Genomic DNA, 15,835 nt, shown 5'->3' with positions numbered 1-15,835 from the left:
AATCTATTTATAGCAACCTCCGCCAACACACTCTTCAGGCTTCCGTCTTGGGGAACGTGTGAAAAGTTATCGGGCTGATAACAGAGCTACTGAGCGAGAGACGGCTATGGGACATAGTGCTTTGAAAAGAGAGATAAAAAAACACTGTAGATAGATGTGCCCAGCTCAAATTTCATGAATTGGGTTTACATCCACTTTAATGTGCTTCTTCTTGAGCCACTCTTTTGTTGCCTTGGCGGTATATTTTGGGTCATTGTCATGTTGAAAGACCCATCCACCACCCATCTTTAGTGTTCTGGCTGAGGGAAGAAGGTTCTCATCCAAGATTTTACAATACCTTGCCCCGTCCACTGGTCCCTCAATGTGGCAAAGCCAGCCTGTACCTTTAGCAGAGAAACAGCCCCAAAGCATAATCTTTCCACCTCCATGCTCGACTGTAGGGATGATATTCTTAGGCTAATAGTCAGCATTTTTATTCCTTCAAACACAGCAAGTCGAGTTAATGGCAAAGAGCTCAATTTTGGTGTCATCTGACCACAGCACTTTCTTCATGTTCATCGGCAAACTTCAGATGGCAAAATACACAAATAAGCAGCGCTCAATGGGACCAGTGAATAAGAGAACTATTATAAATAATATGCTTAATCAAGTTCATTTATTGAATGCAGGCTAATGTTAAAAATTTAAAACCACAACTATCAGATGAAAAATTAGATAAAATATAAAACTTAATGAAAAAACTCATAGTCATCATTGAAGTACTCCGAAAATTAATAATACGATACCGCCGCAAGTGTGTTCCAAGTACTGCTCTGGAATGAAAGACCCAATGAATCAATGTGCAGGGAGATTCAAAGTAGAGAGATACCGCTCTCTATACTGCAACTGGTGGCTTAATTATGGATGTCAGTCTTGCTCTACCCCTGGAGGTGTATTGTAGACAATCTCACCACTGGGCATCCGTGGTAAGCGAGCTGATCAGGCAAGCTGGAACCCGACGTCCTGGAGGGCGCTCTGGACGTTGCAAACTGAATCCAAAAGCCGGAAGGCAGGGTCAAAGCAGGGCCAGAGCCGGATATAAGGAGTCAAGCTGCTGGGTGGAATGCAAGCTTGATGTTGCTGTGGAGACCGCGACGTACATGTTTCACGCGCCCACGCTTTGTCAAGGGGTTGGCAGCTGCACTGGGTTCCAGACATAATTTTTAACATTGTTTATGACATAATAATGATTTCTAATGACTGCCACATTTTTTTAGTGCTTAAAGGACTGTATTGTTTTTGTGCAAACTTCAGATGGGCCTGTACATGTGCCTTCGTGAGAAGGGGGACCTTGCGGGAGCTGCAATCCATGGCGGAGTATTGTGTTACCGATGCTTTGTTTGGTGACTGTGGTCCCAACTGCCTTGAGATCATTCACAAGCTCCTCCTGTGTAGTTCTGGGCTGATCCCTCACTTTTCTCTTGATCATCCTTACCCCATGAGGCAAAATCTTTCATGAGGCTGAGAACGATTGATTGTTATTTTGTATTTATTCCATTTGCGAATAATTGCTCCAACAGTTTTCTCTTTCTCACCAAGCTTCTTGATGGTGGTCTTGTAGCCCATTCCAGCCTTGTGCGGGTCTACATTCTTGTACTTGACTTTCTTTGACAGCTCTTTGGTCTTACCCATGATGGTGAGATTTGAACGGAAGAAAGAGATTGTGTGGACAGGTGTCTTTTATACACATAACGAGTTGTTATTAGGAGCACCTTCTTAAACTGACAGGACTAATCTTTGTACCACATGAGCACATACAGTAGACAGTCTGTAGGAGCCACAATTATTGTTGGTTGGTAGGGGATCAAATACTTATTTTACTCACTGAACTGCAACTCAATTAATTATAATATTTGTATCATATGTTTTTTTTTCTGGATTTTTGGTCGATATTCTGTCTCTATCATTTAAAACACACCTATGATAGAAATTATAGACCCTTCATTTCTTTGTAAGGGAACAAACATACAAAATCTGCAGGGGATCAAATAATTATTTTCTCCACTGTATCTTTTTCTGTCTGCTGGGAATGGTTGATATTCTGCATCTATATAAACAATGTAACAATATAGGAAATCTTTATCAAACTATGAAATATCTACAAACAACAACAGTCCTTTGCTGCATAAATGTACACCATATATCACCACTATGGGGATGATGTAACGTGGTAAGCCCCAGCCCAGGGGAAGAGCGGAACTGTCATTGACCCAGGTTCAAATTGCTACGGGTTAGAAATCGTGTGAGTTCAGCTGAACTCGCACTATTTCATACCCACATGTCAGTCTGACTTTGGGAGTGATTTCAGAGACATAGTTTCATAGTTAGTAAGGTTGAATAAAGACACCAGTCCATCCAGTTCAACCTAAGTGAGCATCTACAATTGTCCCCATCCCTGTACATTGCACACTCACATTGGTCCCTACCTGCAAGGAGCCCACAATCCAATGTCCCCATTCATACACTAGGGCCAATTTTGCACAGAAGCCAATTAACCTACCTGCATGTCTTTGGAGCAGGTTCCTGCACAGATGTCTATTGAAATCACCCCAGAAATCGCCAAAAGTAGTACAGGAACTACTTTTGGGAACCGGTGCCGCGCCGCAAAGTCGGTGTCGCACCGATTCAGACAGTGCTATTGCCGGCATTAGCTGCCAATTCGGCATGCGATTTGACATGTCCAGATGTGAACAGGGAGCTTAAAGCCAAAAGACACTCACATTAAAACATTGAACCCTGGCATCCGGTTGCTGTGGGCAAAACCTCCATTAGTTCCTCCTTTGTTATAAATAAGCCCCCATGACACTATGCTCTGCTACAGTTTTATACAAATAGAAGGATACTCAGGGAACAGAAGCACAAGATATATATATATATATATATATATATATATATATATATATATATATATATATATATATATAAAGATTTTTATGTTTCGGCTACAACCTAATGTAAATCAGAGACAGAATGAACCCCTATCTGCATGAAATAGAAAGTATGCACTTAGCCCACATCTTCTCTTTCCTTCATCTGCAGGACTTTTCAGTATGTCTGATGGATAGGATGAGGCATGCTTTGTGAGAGAACATTTGCATTTGATTCTAGCACTTCATTCTGGATATGAGGAACATTAGGCAAATCTGCTGCCTGAGTGTAATATACGGGCTCAGCTAAAGAGGAACTACAGCTAAAAATATACCCTTCGTATGTCACATGTAATCTCATGCATTTAACATTAGAAAATCTCTATTGCTTCACAAAACAAGATTATTTTAAAGGGAACTCTCGGCCAGCAAAAGACCGATGAGAGCTTTTCATCAGAAAATGCGACCGTGCGTATGCTCCATTGAAATTTAGCTGGCCGAATTCCTGCTAGCAAAAATTTGAGAGCATGTTCTCAATTTTCCCGATGGAAAAACGTTCAATCAGAAATTCCAATCATGTGTATGCAATTTCAAAACGCAAAAACCCAAGCATGCTCAGATTCAACTACGAGATGGAAGCTATTGGCTACTGGGTATTGAACTTCCTTTTTCTAGTCCCGTGTTGTATGTCACCACGTTCTTGACGGTCGGAATTTGGTGTGACCATGTGTATGCAAGACAGCTTGAATGAAATCCTGTTGGAATTCTGTCGGGAAAACCATCAGAGCTTTAGCCGACCAAAATTCCGATTGTGTGGCATGCGGCATAAGGAGATATAAATAAACTGAATTTATTTCACTTATGTCTTTATTAAAATGACTCTTATTATACAAGATTTATAGAGTTCCAACCATTAAAGCGTTGTTGCCACCAAAAAAAAAAAATTTTTTTAATTCTTAAAAAAAAAAAAAAAAAAATGTGAAAATTTTTTTTTTACTCACCTCTAAATGCCTGTTGCTAGGGGGTCCCTCGTAGTCTGCCTTCTTCATTGCCCGGGCTGGTGACATCACTTCCTCTCGTGCCGCACAGTCATCAGGGACCTGTCACGTGTCCCAGATGACTGTGCGGCATATCACGGCGCCCTGCGCCGCTCGTGCATGCGCAGTGGGTGCCCGGCTGTGAAGCCACAACCGGGTGCACACAGTAAGAATGACGGCGCCGCGAGCGGAGTGGGGAACGAGGGGGGGCTTTGTTTGCCCTGCATTGCTGGACCCTGGGACAGGTAAGTGTCCAATTATTAAAAGTCAGCAGCTGCAGAATTTGTAGACTTAAAATTGTTTTTTCTTTTTAGGGGGCACCCCACTTTAACCACTTTCAGACCGGACCATTTTGCTGGTCAAAGACCAGACCACTTTTTGCGATTCGGCACTGCGTCGCTTTAACTGACAATTGCGCGGTCGTGCGACGTGGCTCCCAAACAAAATTGACGTCCTTTTTTTCCCACAAATAGAGCTTTCTTTTGGTGGTATTTGATCACCCCTGCGGTTTTTATTTTTTGCGCTATAAACAAAAATAGAGCGACAATTTTGAAAAAAACGCATTATTTTTTACTTTTTGTTATAATAAATATCCCCCAAAATTATATAAAAAAACATTTTTTCCCTCAGTTTAGGCCGATACGTATTCTTCTACATATTTTTGGTAAAAAAAATCGCAATAAGTGATTATTGATTGCTTTGCGCAAAAGTTATAGCGTTTACAAAATAGGGATAGTTTTATAGCATTTTTATTAATAATTTTTTTTTTTACTAGTAATGGCGGCGATCAGCGATTTTTATTGTGACTGCGACATTGTGGGGGACCCATCGGACATTTTTGACACATTTTTGGGACCATTGTCATTTATACAGTAATCACTGCTATATAAATGCAGTGATTCCTGTGTAAATGACACTGGCAGTGAAAGGGTTAACCAGTGGGTGGCAGTGTAGGAGTTAAGTGTTCCTAGGGGTGTGTTACTAACTGTGGGGGGGTTGGGCTTTCATTTAGTGAACACTGATCTCTCTCACATGGAGCAGAGATCAGCGTCACTAGTTACTAGGCAGAATGGAGAAATGCTGTTTTCACGGCATTTCATCCATTCAGCCGTCCCGTATGACGATCGCGGGTATGCCCGCGGCGATCGAGTCCGCGGTTCCCGCGACCGGACTCACGGGGGTCCCGACCAGCGCGCTCCCGATGGGAGGGCGGCATTGAATATTGGACGTACCTGTACGCCAATATGCCTGCCCGTGCCATTCTGTCGACGTACATCGTCGTGCGCTGGTCGGGAAGTGGTTAATGCATTGCTTTGCAAAAATAAAGTTAAACAAGAGTTACAATACAATTCAATACAAGAGGGTCCACAGGGCTCTGCTTGAGAGAGCTTAAAATGTACAATCTAAAACAGGGGTAGGCAACCTTTCAGCAGGTTGAGATTTACCTGGACAATACGTAGGTAAGCAGAGACCAAATATCGATTAGATTTTTCTTCTGTTCGCTCATTTTGCATTTTGTAAATTGATAAAAGTTAACAATTAATATATATATATTTGAAAGCAATTCTGTGTGTGGCTGTAGGTGCGGGAATCGCAGCAATTCACACACCTGCAACCACCAGCAGTGAAAACTCACTGCTCTGCCGAACTGTGGGGCTGCCATTCATTCTGAATGGCAACCCCACACATGTAAAGCCACAGTGCGTGTGCGGGAACTGCAGGGAAATGACATGGTCAAAAAGACCATTTGTGTGTTTTTAAAAAGGTGCATGCACATTTTTGTTTTGCAGAAACGCAGGCATAGCAGCCCATTGAAATGAATAGGCTGCCGTTTTGGTGCAAACGCAGCCCGCAAACACATAGAGATGTGAACCTAGGGTTACAGTATTTCTTCACACCTGCCTAAAACTGTTGCATGGTTATATGGATACTTACACCAGCCAAAGGTTGTTAATAAGAATGAGTATGGGGTACATTATATCCCTACCTATTCACCCCCCAAAAAAGTGTCAAAAATAAAAACAGTAAACAGATTTTTGACAAAGTAATTTATTAAACCAGCTCCGGTGTTTTTTTCTGATTTCTTCTCCCTCTGGCGATGTCTTCATCCTCTCTTCTGATGTCTTCTACCGATGTTGGTTCTCCTCTCTGCGCTATCTTCTCCCTCTGCCGATTCTCCTCTCTCCACTGTCTTCTCCCTCTGTTCTTCCTCCAATGTTCTCACAACGCTGGCTCTCTAATGCTAGGTCTGCCGTGCGCCATTACTTATATAGCAATGGGGCAAGGCCACCAGATGACGTCATCTGGAGGCCCCACACCCTTGTGACATTACCACCCCATCATGCTGGGGGCGGGGACATTACTGAGTGTCCATGCCCCATTGCTATATAAGTAATGGCACATGGCAGACCTAGCATTAGATCAGGAGCCAGCATTGTGAGAACATCAGAGGAAGAACAGAGGGAGAAGCCAGCGGAGAGAGGAGAAACGGCAGAGGGAGAGGACAGCGCAGAGAGGAGAGCAGAGGAAGACATCATCAGAGAGAGGAACCAGCGGCGGAAGAAGTCATCGGTGGAGGGAGAAGAACCGGAGGATGAAGACATCGCTGGAGGGAGAAGAAATCTGAGGAGACGCCAGAGTTGCTTTAATAAATTACTTTGTCAAAAACCTGTTTACTGTTTTTATTTTTGACACTTTTTTTGGGTGAATGTGTAGGGGTACAATGTACCCCATACTCATTCACATAGAGTGGGGGGCAGGTTCTGGGGGCCCCCTTGTTAAAAGGGGCTTCCAGATTCCAATAAGCCCCCTGCCTGCAGACCCCAACAACCATCAGCCAGGGTTGTCGGAAAGAGGCCGTTGTCCCCATCAACATGGGGCAAGGTGCTTTGGGGTGGGGGGGCAGAGCCCCCCCTGCCCCAAAGCACCCACCTCCCCATGTTGAGGGGGACAACGGCCTCTTTCCTAACCTGCCGGGCTGTGTGCTCGGATAAGGGTCTGTATGGATTCTAGGGGGACTTCACGTGTTTTTTTTGGTGTGAGGGTTCCCCTTAAATTCCATACCACTTCAGTCTGGTATGGTCTTGTACGGGGACCCTATGCCATTTTTTTTTTTTTTTTGGTGTGGGGTTTCCCTTCAAGATTCATACCAGACTCAAAGGGAAAGGAATTTAGAGGCAAGGGCATTTAGGGGCAGAAATCTGAATGCACTAAAATTGTGTTCAGGAAAGGACCGTTTAGGCAGAAAAAATACCTGACGCACCTAAATGATTGTTAACATGTCTAAACATTTAGTGCTTGAACGTTTATTCATTTAAATGGCCAGCATACATTAATATTCTGACCAATAAAATGAAAAAACACCCAAACACTTCATGTATCTAAACAGGTTTGAGAAATATGGCTTTAGGCGCAATTTTTAATGCTGCTTTTCTCCTGCCAGGAGAGGAGCATTCAGGGGAGCCTAGTATGCATAAGGCTTAAGAAATATTGAAGCCTTGGTGGCTGGTAAAGCTGCAGATATTACCCAGATAACAACCATTCCCCCTCCCAAAAGTCATGTGAATGGACATCCTTAGAGCATTCAAATTTGCATGTTGATGTGTACTGCAGTCTTATAGCAGTATTAACCCCAAAGCACACATTTATTATATTTAAAGGAATATTAAAGTCTTGTTTTTTTTTTCTTTAAAATAACAAACATGTTATACTTACCTGCTTTGTGCAATGGCTATTGCTACTTAGATGAAACCTCCTCCCACCCCTATCCAAATCCTATTCTAACTACCTTGTAGAAGGAAGATACTTGTATTTACCTAATCTGAGTGTGCTCTGGTCCGATCAAGTGATCGGTTCCCAGCAGCAGCTTCAGTGGAGAGGATGGACATTAAACAATGGATGCCCCATAGCAAGCCTATGGGTGATATAACCGCACCACTTGAGCCAGTGTTAGCAATCTCGCCTCTCCCCTGAAGCTGGTTGCTGGGGAGATCCAGAGCAGCCTCAGAATAGGTAAGTATTCCCCTTTAAGCTGGCCATACATTTTCTATCCATGCTAAACAGCATGGGTAGACAAATCTTCGGCTGATGCAAATGGCACCGGCTGTCAGAATAACCAAACAGTGCCAGCATATGATGGAATGCAGACACTGCTAAGCTGATAATTTTCTACCTGGCTCCTTTGATTTTTCAGTGGAAGGATGTTGGGTGGAGTGGTGCCGAGAAGGTCATTCATTTGATTAATTTTGTTGTATGGCCAGCTGTACTCAGAATCTTTATTCTTGCTATGATATATTAAGATTATTGCGTGATATTCAATCCTTCCTCCTAGATTTTTCTGCGGTGAACTGCCCTGCTCATGTTTTTACAGTAAGTAAACAAAAACCATTTCACTCCCTAGAAAATCTGAAGAGGTTAAAATAATGTAAACTGTGCTTCCTGTACATGTTTAGCTTGCAGTTTTCTCATTTCTGGGACTTCATTTTTTTGCATCTACTTTACTCTCCAGTTAAAGGAGGAAATTGATGTTAATCAGTTGTAGCTAGAACATGAGCCTTAGGCCATTAAAATGAGAATCCCATTCATTGCTAAAGCAGATGTTAGTAACTTATTGCTGAATGTGTTCAGTTGAGGGCTGCAAAGACGACTATGTCCACCAGAAAAACGTATGAAACCTGAGGGACATCAGTTACCGATCATCATCAGTCACTGACACTGTTAATACAGTATCTCACAAACGTGAGTAAACCCCTCATATTTTTGTAAATATTTTATTATATCTTTTCATGTGACAACACTGAAGAAATGACACTTTGCTACAATGTAAAATAGTGAGTGTACAACTTGTATAACAGTGTAAATTTTCTGTCCTCTCAAAATAACTCAACACAGCCATTCATGTCTAAACTGCAACAAAAGTGTGTACACCCATAAGTGAAAATGTCCAAATTGGGCCCAATTAGCCATTTTTCCTCTCCCAGTGTCATGTGACTCATTATTGTTACAAGGTCTCAGGTGTGAATGGGAAGCAGGTATGTTAAATTTGGTGTTATCGCTCTCATTCTGTCATACTGGTCACTGGAAGTTCGACATGGCACCTCATGGCAAAGAACTCTCCAGGGATATGAAAAAAAGAATTTTATATTCTACATAAAGATGGCCTAGGCTATAAGATTGCCAAGACCCTGAAACTGAGCTGCAGCATGGTGGCCAAGATCATACAGCGCCGATTTAACAGGACAGGTTCCACTCAGAACAGGCCTCGCCATGGTTGACCAAAAAAGTTGAGTGCATGTGTTCAGTGTCATATCCAGAGGTTGTCTTTGGGAAATAGACGTATGAGTGTTGCCAGCATTGCTGCAGAGGTTGAAGGGGTGGGGGGTCAGCCTGTCAGTGCTCAGACCGTACACTGCACACTGCAACAAATTGGTCTGCATGGCCGTTCTCCCAGAAGGAAGCCTCTTCTAAAGATGATGCACAAGAAAGCCTGCATCAGTTTGCTGAAGACAAGAAGACTAAGGACATAGATTACTGGAACAATGTCCTGTGGTCTGATGAAACCAAGATAAACTTATTTGGTTCAGATTGTGTCAAGCATGTGTGGTGGCAACCAGGTGAGGAGTACAAAGACAAGTGTGTCTTGCCTACAGTCAAACCTGGTGGTGGGACTGTCATGGTCTGGGGCTGCATGAGTGCTTCCGTCACTGGGGAACTACAGTTCATCGAGGGAACCATGAATGCCAACATGTACTGTGACACACTGAAGCAGAGCATGATCCCCTCCCTTCACAGACTGGGCCGCAGGGCAGTATTCCAACATTATAATGACCCTAAACACACCTCCAAGACGACCACTTACTTGCTAAAGAAGTTGAGGGTAAGGCTAGGTTCACACTGCTGCGATGTCCGAGATCGGATGTGATTCACACCGCACTGCAGTGCAAATCACATGCGATCTCTGTGTGATGCGATTTCAGCCATACAGATAGTATGGCTGAATTTGCCATGCATCCGGCCCAAACTCATACCGGACCCTTTTTTTGGTCCGCAGCAGAATCGGATCGCATGGGTGTTCACGCCATGCAATACGATTCCTGTACAAGTTTGCAGATCGCACTTCGATATGCAAACTGATTTGGAGGTGTCATTAACTTTTAATTGACACTCCCAGCAGTTTGCATAGGGCATTGTGAACTGCCCCCCGGAGGTATGCGATGCGGGAACCCACAGTAGATTCGCAGAGTTCCCGCATCACAGCAGTGTGAACCTAGCCTAAAGGTGATTGACTGGCCAAGCATGTCTCCAGACCCAAACCCTATTGAGCATCTGTGGGGCATCCTCAAACGGAAGGTGGAGGAGCACAAGGTCTCTAACATTCACCAGCTCCATGATGTCATCATGGAGGAGTGGAAGAGGACTCCAGTGGCAACCTGTGACACTCTGGTGAACTCCATGCCCAAGAGGGTAAGGCAGTGCTGGAAAATAATGGTGACCACACATAATATTGACACTCTGGGCCCAATTTGGACATTTTAAGTTAGGGGTGTACTCACTTTTGTTGCCAGCAGTTTAGATATTAATGGCTGTATCATATGTTGAGTGATTTTGAGGGGACAGCAAATTTACAGTTATACAAGCTGTACACTCACTACTTTACATTGTAGCAAAGTGTCATTTCTTCAGTGTTGTCACATGAAAAGATATAAAAATATTTACAAAATGTGAGGGGTATACTCACTTTTGTGAGATACTGTAGCTTTTTACCTGGCAATATACAGTATAAGCAAGCCTACGGAAGACAACATTGAGAGCAGCCATTATGACCGATAGCATCAGGCTCCCCGTGGCCTCAGTTACAGTCTTGTAGATGTTTAAAAAAAAATAATAGAAGAATGTACTTGAGCCATAATGAGCATTTGGACCCTTGAACCATATTTACTTACCTTCCACTCAGATCCCAATACCCCCAATCTACCTCATTCGATGGTTCACGAGATGTGCAAATAACAGTAGTTATAATCATAAATAAATATAACACACAGACACCATAAATTTGGTTCAAAGTGGCCAAAAGACCACAATGCTTTATTATGGGCTGTCCCAAATAAACTAAATCATAAATATTAATTTAACCCATTGCTGCCAACCTCACACAAACATGAGGCCCCACTAGACTGGGCCATATATTTGTGTATCTCCCTTTGTGCTGAGAGCACGTCTCACAGCACGCTCCCAGCACAGAGACCAGAGTCTCACTGAGAGCCCGGGGCCCCATACTGACGATTGGGACCCCTAAAACACCCAGTCCTGGGTCACCTTATTGATCACTGTGGTAGCCAATCAGAGGCTATCACAGCAGTCACCCCTATGTTTTCTCTCTCTGTGAATGGAGGACAGAGATACATTGTATCTCTTTCCTTGCAGAGAGAAAAAAGTGTGTGTAAAAAAAATAAAAAAATAAATAAAATATAAAAAAAATACCTAGATCAAGGTTTGATCTAGGTCAGTGTCAGGATTAGTGTATGGGTCACCGTCAGGGTCAATGGTCAATGTCAGTATTTTTTTTTTGGACAGGATTTTTTTTTTTTAATTAGTATCAGTGTCAGTATGTTTTAGGTAAGATAAATAAAAAAACAAAATGAGCAGCATTGTTTTTGGGCTGTACTACAGGTACAAACAACAACTAGCATACACATGTGGTGTTGCTGTGATCATCAGGAGCAGGATAATTTATTTTGTGCTGTTCTTTGGTGGAAGATTATGGCAGTAGCAAGAAATAAAGCTAAATTTTAAAAATATATATTTTCTTTTACTATTTTGGGCAAGTTTTCCTTTGATAATAAAAAGAAAGAAGCAACAAAATCCTGCGAGCCTTAAATACCACCCTCTGCCAATATACCACTATTAAGCTGCAAACGTTAAACACGTCTCATACCTTCGTGCACAATGTAAAATAGCATAAATATACGATGCGCTAGAACGGTGCTACGCCTAATAAGTCTGTGTCCTAGTTTATAATCATAAACCGATAAAAAATATCCATAAAAAGTGATCACGAACAATGGTAAAACAATAGTAAAAGCAATGTGGGGTACAAGAAAGCTGCCCAAGCCCAAAAGAGTCGAGGACCTTCTGTAAGGATCCATCTAACCACTACTCCCACACAGCATTAGATCGTGATTGCAAGCCTTTATGACCCACTGTCGTATGACATGTGTGTCCAACTATACCGGTAAGAGTACCCACCTTTTTTCTTGACTAGTCGATGTTGATGTGACTTCAGACAACTAGTCCTAGCCTCCATTGTTGACATTGCTTTTCCCAGATTTCTCTTTGTTTGGCATTATCCTACAGGATCATTCACCTGCACATTTGGGCTTATGCAGACTATTCCCAATATAGGACACACTGGAGTTAATTTTTTCAATGTGAACCAAGTCCTTCACTTTTTTCATATATTGTTTTGCACTTTTATGTAAATTCTATCACATTGTGCAGTGCTGTTTTACGTGCTGTATCACACTTGTATTTACACTTGTGTACATAATGTTTAGCGCTACACTAATCTTTTATCATTTTGTTCAGCTTTGTTTGCTTGAGTGTTAGCTGCTCTATCACCTTTGTTAAATAGTAGCGCAGTATTTTTTCTCTTTCCATTTTATAATCATAAACCCACAAGCAAAAAAATTATGTGCATAAAATGCAAACACACAACTAATATAAAGTGCACAAGTGCAATATGTGCCAGAAGAAAACTCAGTGGGGTTATATTAACGTCTTTTAACTGAACAGTGCCACCGTATTCAAAATATACATATATTAATCATAAAAAAATAATATATAATCAAAAAGACATGATGAGAAATTGTGATAATAATTGGTACAACTTAATGTCAAAAGTCCTTAGTGCATAAAAAACTGGGACAGCAAAATTGCATAAATAGTGTTAAAAAAGTGCATGTGCATAAATCATATTAGTGTTCCTATATCACAAAATGTAAGCAGTCCTTTGTAGCAACCAGTCTTATTTGATTTAAAACACTTTTGCTGAATGGCGTGAAATAGATGCAGATAACGTGATCTCCAGTGATCATAATATAGGCATGCTTCTATATCCATCTGTAATTCCAAATCATGCATAGGTGCAATCAGATAACCCCTTACGGTAATAAGCTCACCTTAGAGCATGTGATCAATACACGCATATGAACCACTATAGGGTACTCAGCTGTTTCCCTGGATCAGAGGTCCCTGCCCTCAAGGAGCTTACAATCTAAGATCCATATCTCACATGCATACACAGTGCTGGGACAAAGTCATCCAGTGTCCAGAGAGAAGATGGCCAACTACTCTGGTAGAGAACTGGGGGCTAATAGCAGCACGCGGAGCAAAATGTATGTAACGTCTGTGGCATATGCCAAAATAGTACCAGTAGTTTGGTATACTGCAGTAAACTGGAGAGTTTAAAATCAGTGCACAAATATGGGGATGATTGTGGTGAAGGAAAAATAATAAGGTCCTTGCGTGGAGGTGTCACTGATAGAAAAAACAGTCACTGAAAACAAATTTTTTTTTACCTGATTTGATTGTATAAATTGATATAAAAATGCGGCGCTACCTAAAAGTGCTTAAACATATACAATGAATAATAATACCAAAAATGAAAATATAGTGTAAATAAGATACTATCCACTACATGATAAATACAACATAGATAGTGCAAAAAATTATAGCTGCATAAATAATCCAAATATATATGAACGTACAAACAATATATATAAATATATAGAGTGAAAGTACGTAAAAAAATCAATCAAGTGATTAAATAAAAATAATCTGCATTAATGATCCAAATATAAACGAACGTACAAAAGATATATGTAGAGTGAAAGTCCGTGAGAAAATCAATCAAGTGATTAAATATTCAATATAAACAAGTGATTGTCCATAAAAAAACGTGCAATGATGACTGGTAAACTTGCAAAAATAAAGTTCATGCAAAAAGTGTAGAAATCATTTCCCAAAAGTGACAATCCACTGCAAACTTCAGTGCTTAATGAGTGCACCACCTATTTCCCCCAGCCTCTCACCTCCAATAACTGGTAAACTCATTAAGCACTGAAGTTTGCAGTGGATTGTCACTTTTGGGAAATGATTTCTACACTTTTTGCATGAACTTTATTTTTGCAAGTTTACCAGTCATCATTGCACGTTTTTTTATGGACAATCACTTGTTTATATTGAATATTTAATCACTTGATTGATTTTCTCACGGACTTTCACTCTACATATATCTTTTGTACGTTCGTTTATATTTGGATCATTAATGCAGATTATTTTTATTTAATCACTTGATTGATTTTTTTACGTACTTTCACTCTATATATTTATATATATTGTTTGTACGTTCATATATATTTGGATTATTTATGCAGCTATAATTTTTTGCACTATCTATGTTGTATTTATCATGTAGTGGATAGTATCTTATTTACACTATATTTTCATTTTTGGTATTATTATTCATTGTATATGTTTAAGCACTTTTAGGTAGCGCCGCATTTTTATATCAATTTATACACTCATTTTCGGTGCTGAGATCACTGTTTTTATGCTGGCTGCTTCCTGTGTACATTAATTTTGTATTTATTTAGTCTTCCTATGATTTATTAGGTGGAGCGCACTAGTTTTCCTTTATACATTTTACCTGATTTGATGATGCCACTGAAAGGAAAGAATGCCCCTGCATTGAAGGTGTCAATGAAAGGAAAAACGCCACAGCGTCAGTGGTGTTACTAAGAAGAAAAATGCTGCTTCTGCATAAGTGCCAGAGGGTGCATGGACTGAGACTGTTCTCATAGGGTCTCAGACTGGCCATTCCCCTGTCCTCAGCAGTGTCCTGGACTGTGAGCTTAGAGAAGAGTGCCCTCCTGTACCGTGCAGTGTTCCTGAGATTGCACTGGGTACCATTAGCAGTGAAGTGGTGCAAAGTATTCAGATGCCAGAGCCTTATGGTCCCCAGCTGTGAGACCTCAGACTGTTCGATATTCACACTTGCTTAAGGAGTGGTTTGTCCTTTCACAGCCAATTGCTAACAGTTTTGGAGTATCCCATGCCCCTAACCCTTTTCCTGTTACACGTTTCTTCAAGCAATAAATCTTAAAAAGACAACCCTTCCAGTTCAGTTATCCCTGTTGGATCTATGGACTAAACTCTGGCCCTCCCCTTGGCATCTCAATGAGTCCATGCTCAATGATCTGATTGTTGCCAAGGAAATAGAGTTGGATTTGCAGGTTCTTACGGAAAAATCTGCCGTCGGATACCTCCCCAACTACCAATTGGGCAACAAATAAGGTTACTATTAGGGGGAAACGTATCCAGTTGGCAGCTCGGATGAAGCGTAACCGCGAAAGCATAATTAAGCAACAGGTGCGCCAACACCAAACCCTTTTAAAAGAACAGCGTGGTTCCCCACGGGTTAAAAATAACAAAATAACTAATGCACGAACCAAGTGAACCTCAAGCCAAGCCAACATTAAGAATGTGTCCCCACAAATGGATAAATATGTAAAATAATGAATGTGGCGCTAACTCAGTAGGTACAAAAAAAGCGCATAGTGCAAAAACATCAAATAAAATCAAATAAAATCAATAAATAACAAATCCATAAATAGGTAAAAATGTCATTAAAGTGTACAAAAGTGCATGTGTAAAAGTGAATAAGGATCCACAATCTTCAATAAAAGAGGATGTATTTAAAGCAGAGTTCCACCCAAAAGTGGAAAAAGTATTTTTTTTAATGGGATATTTATTATAGCAAAAAGTAATAAATATGTTTTTTTTCCGCTCTTTTTTGCTCATAGCGCAAACAATTAAAAAAGCAGAGGTGATCAA

The sequence above is a fragment of the Lithobates pipiens genome, unplaced genomic scaffold, assembly GCF_037356315.1.
Source record: "Lithobates pipiens isolate NorthernLeopardFrog02 unplaced genomic scaffold, aLitPip1_a1.2 Scaffold_25, whole genome shotgun sequence".
Classification (NCBI taxonomy): Eukaryota; Metazoa; Chordata; class Amphibia; order Anura; family Ranidae; genus Lithobates; species Lithobates pipiens.
Note: the sequence above shows the minus strand (reverse complement) of the source record.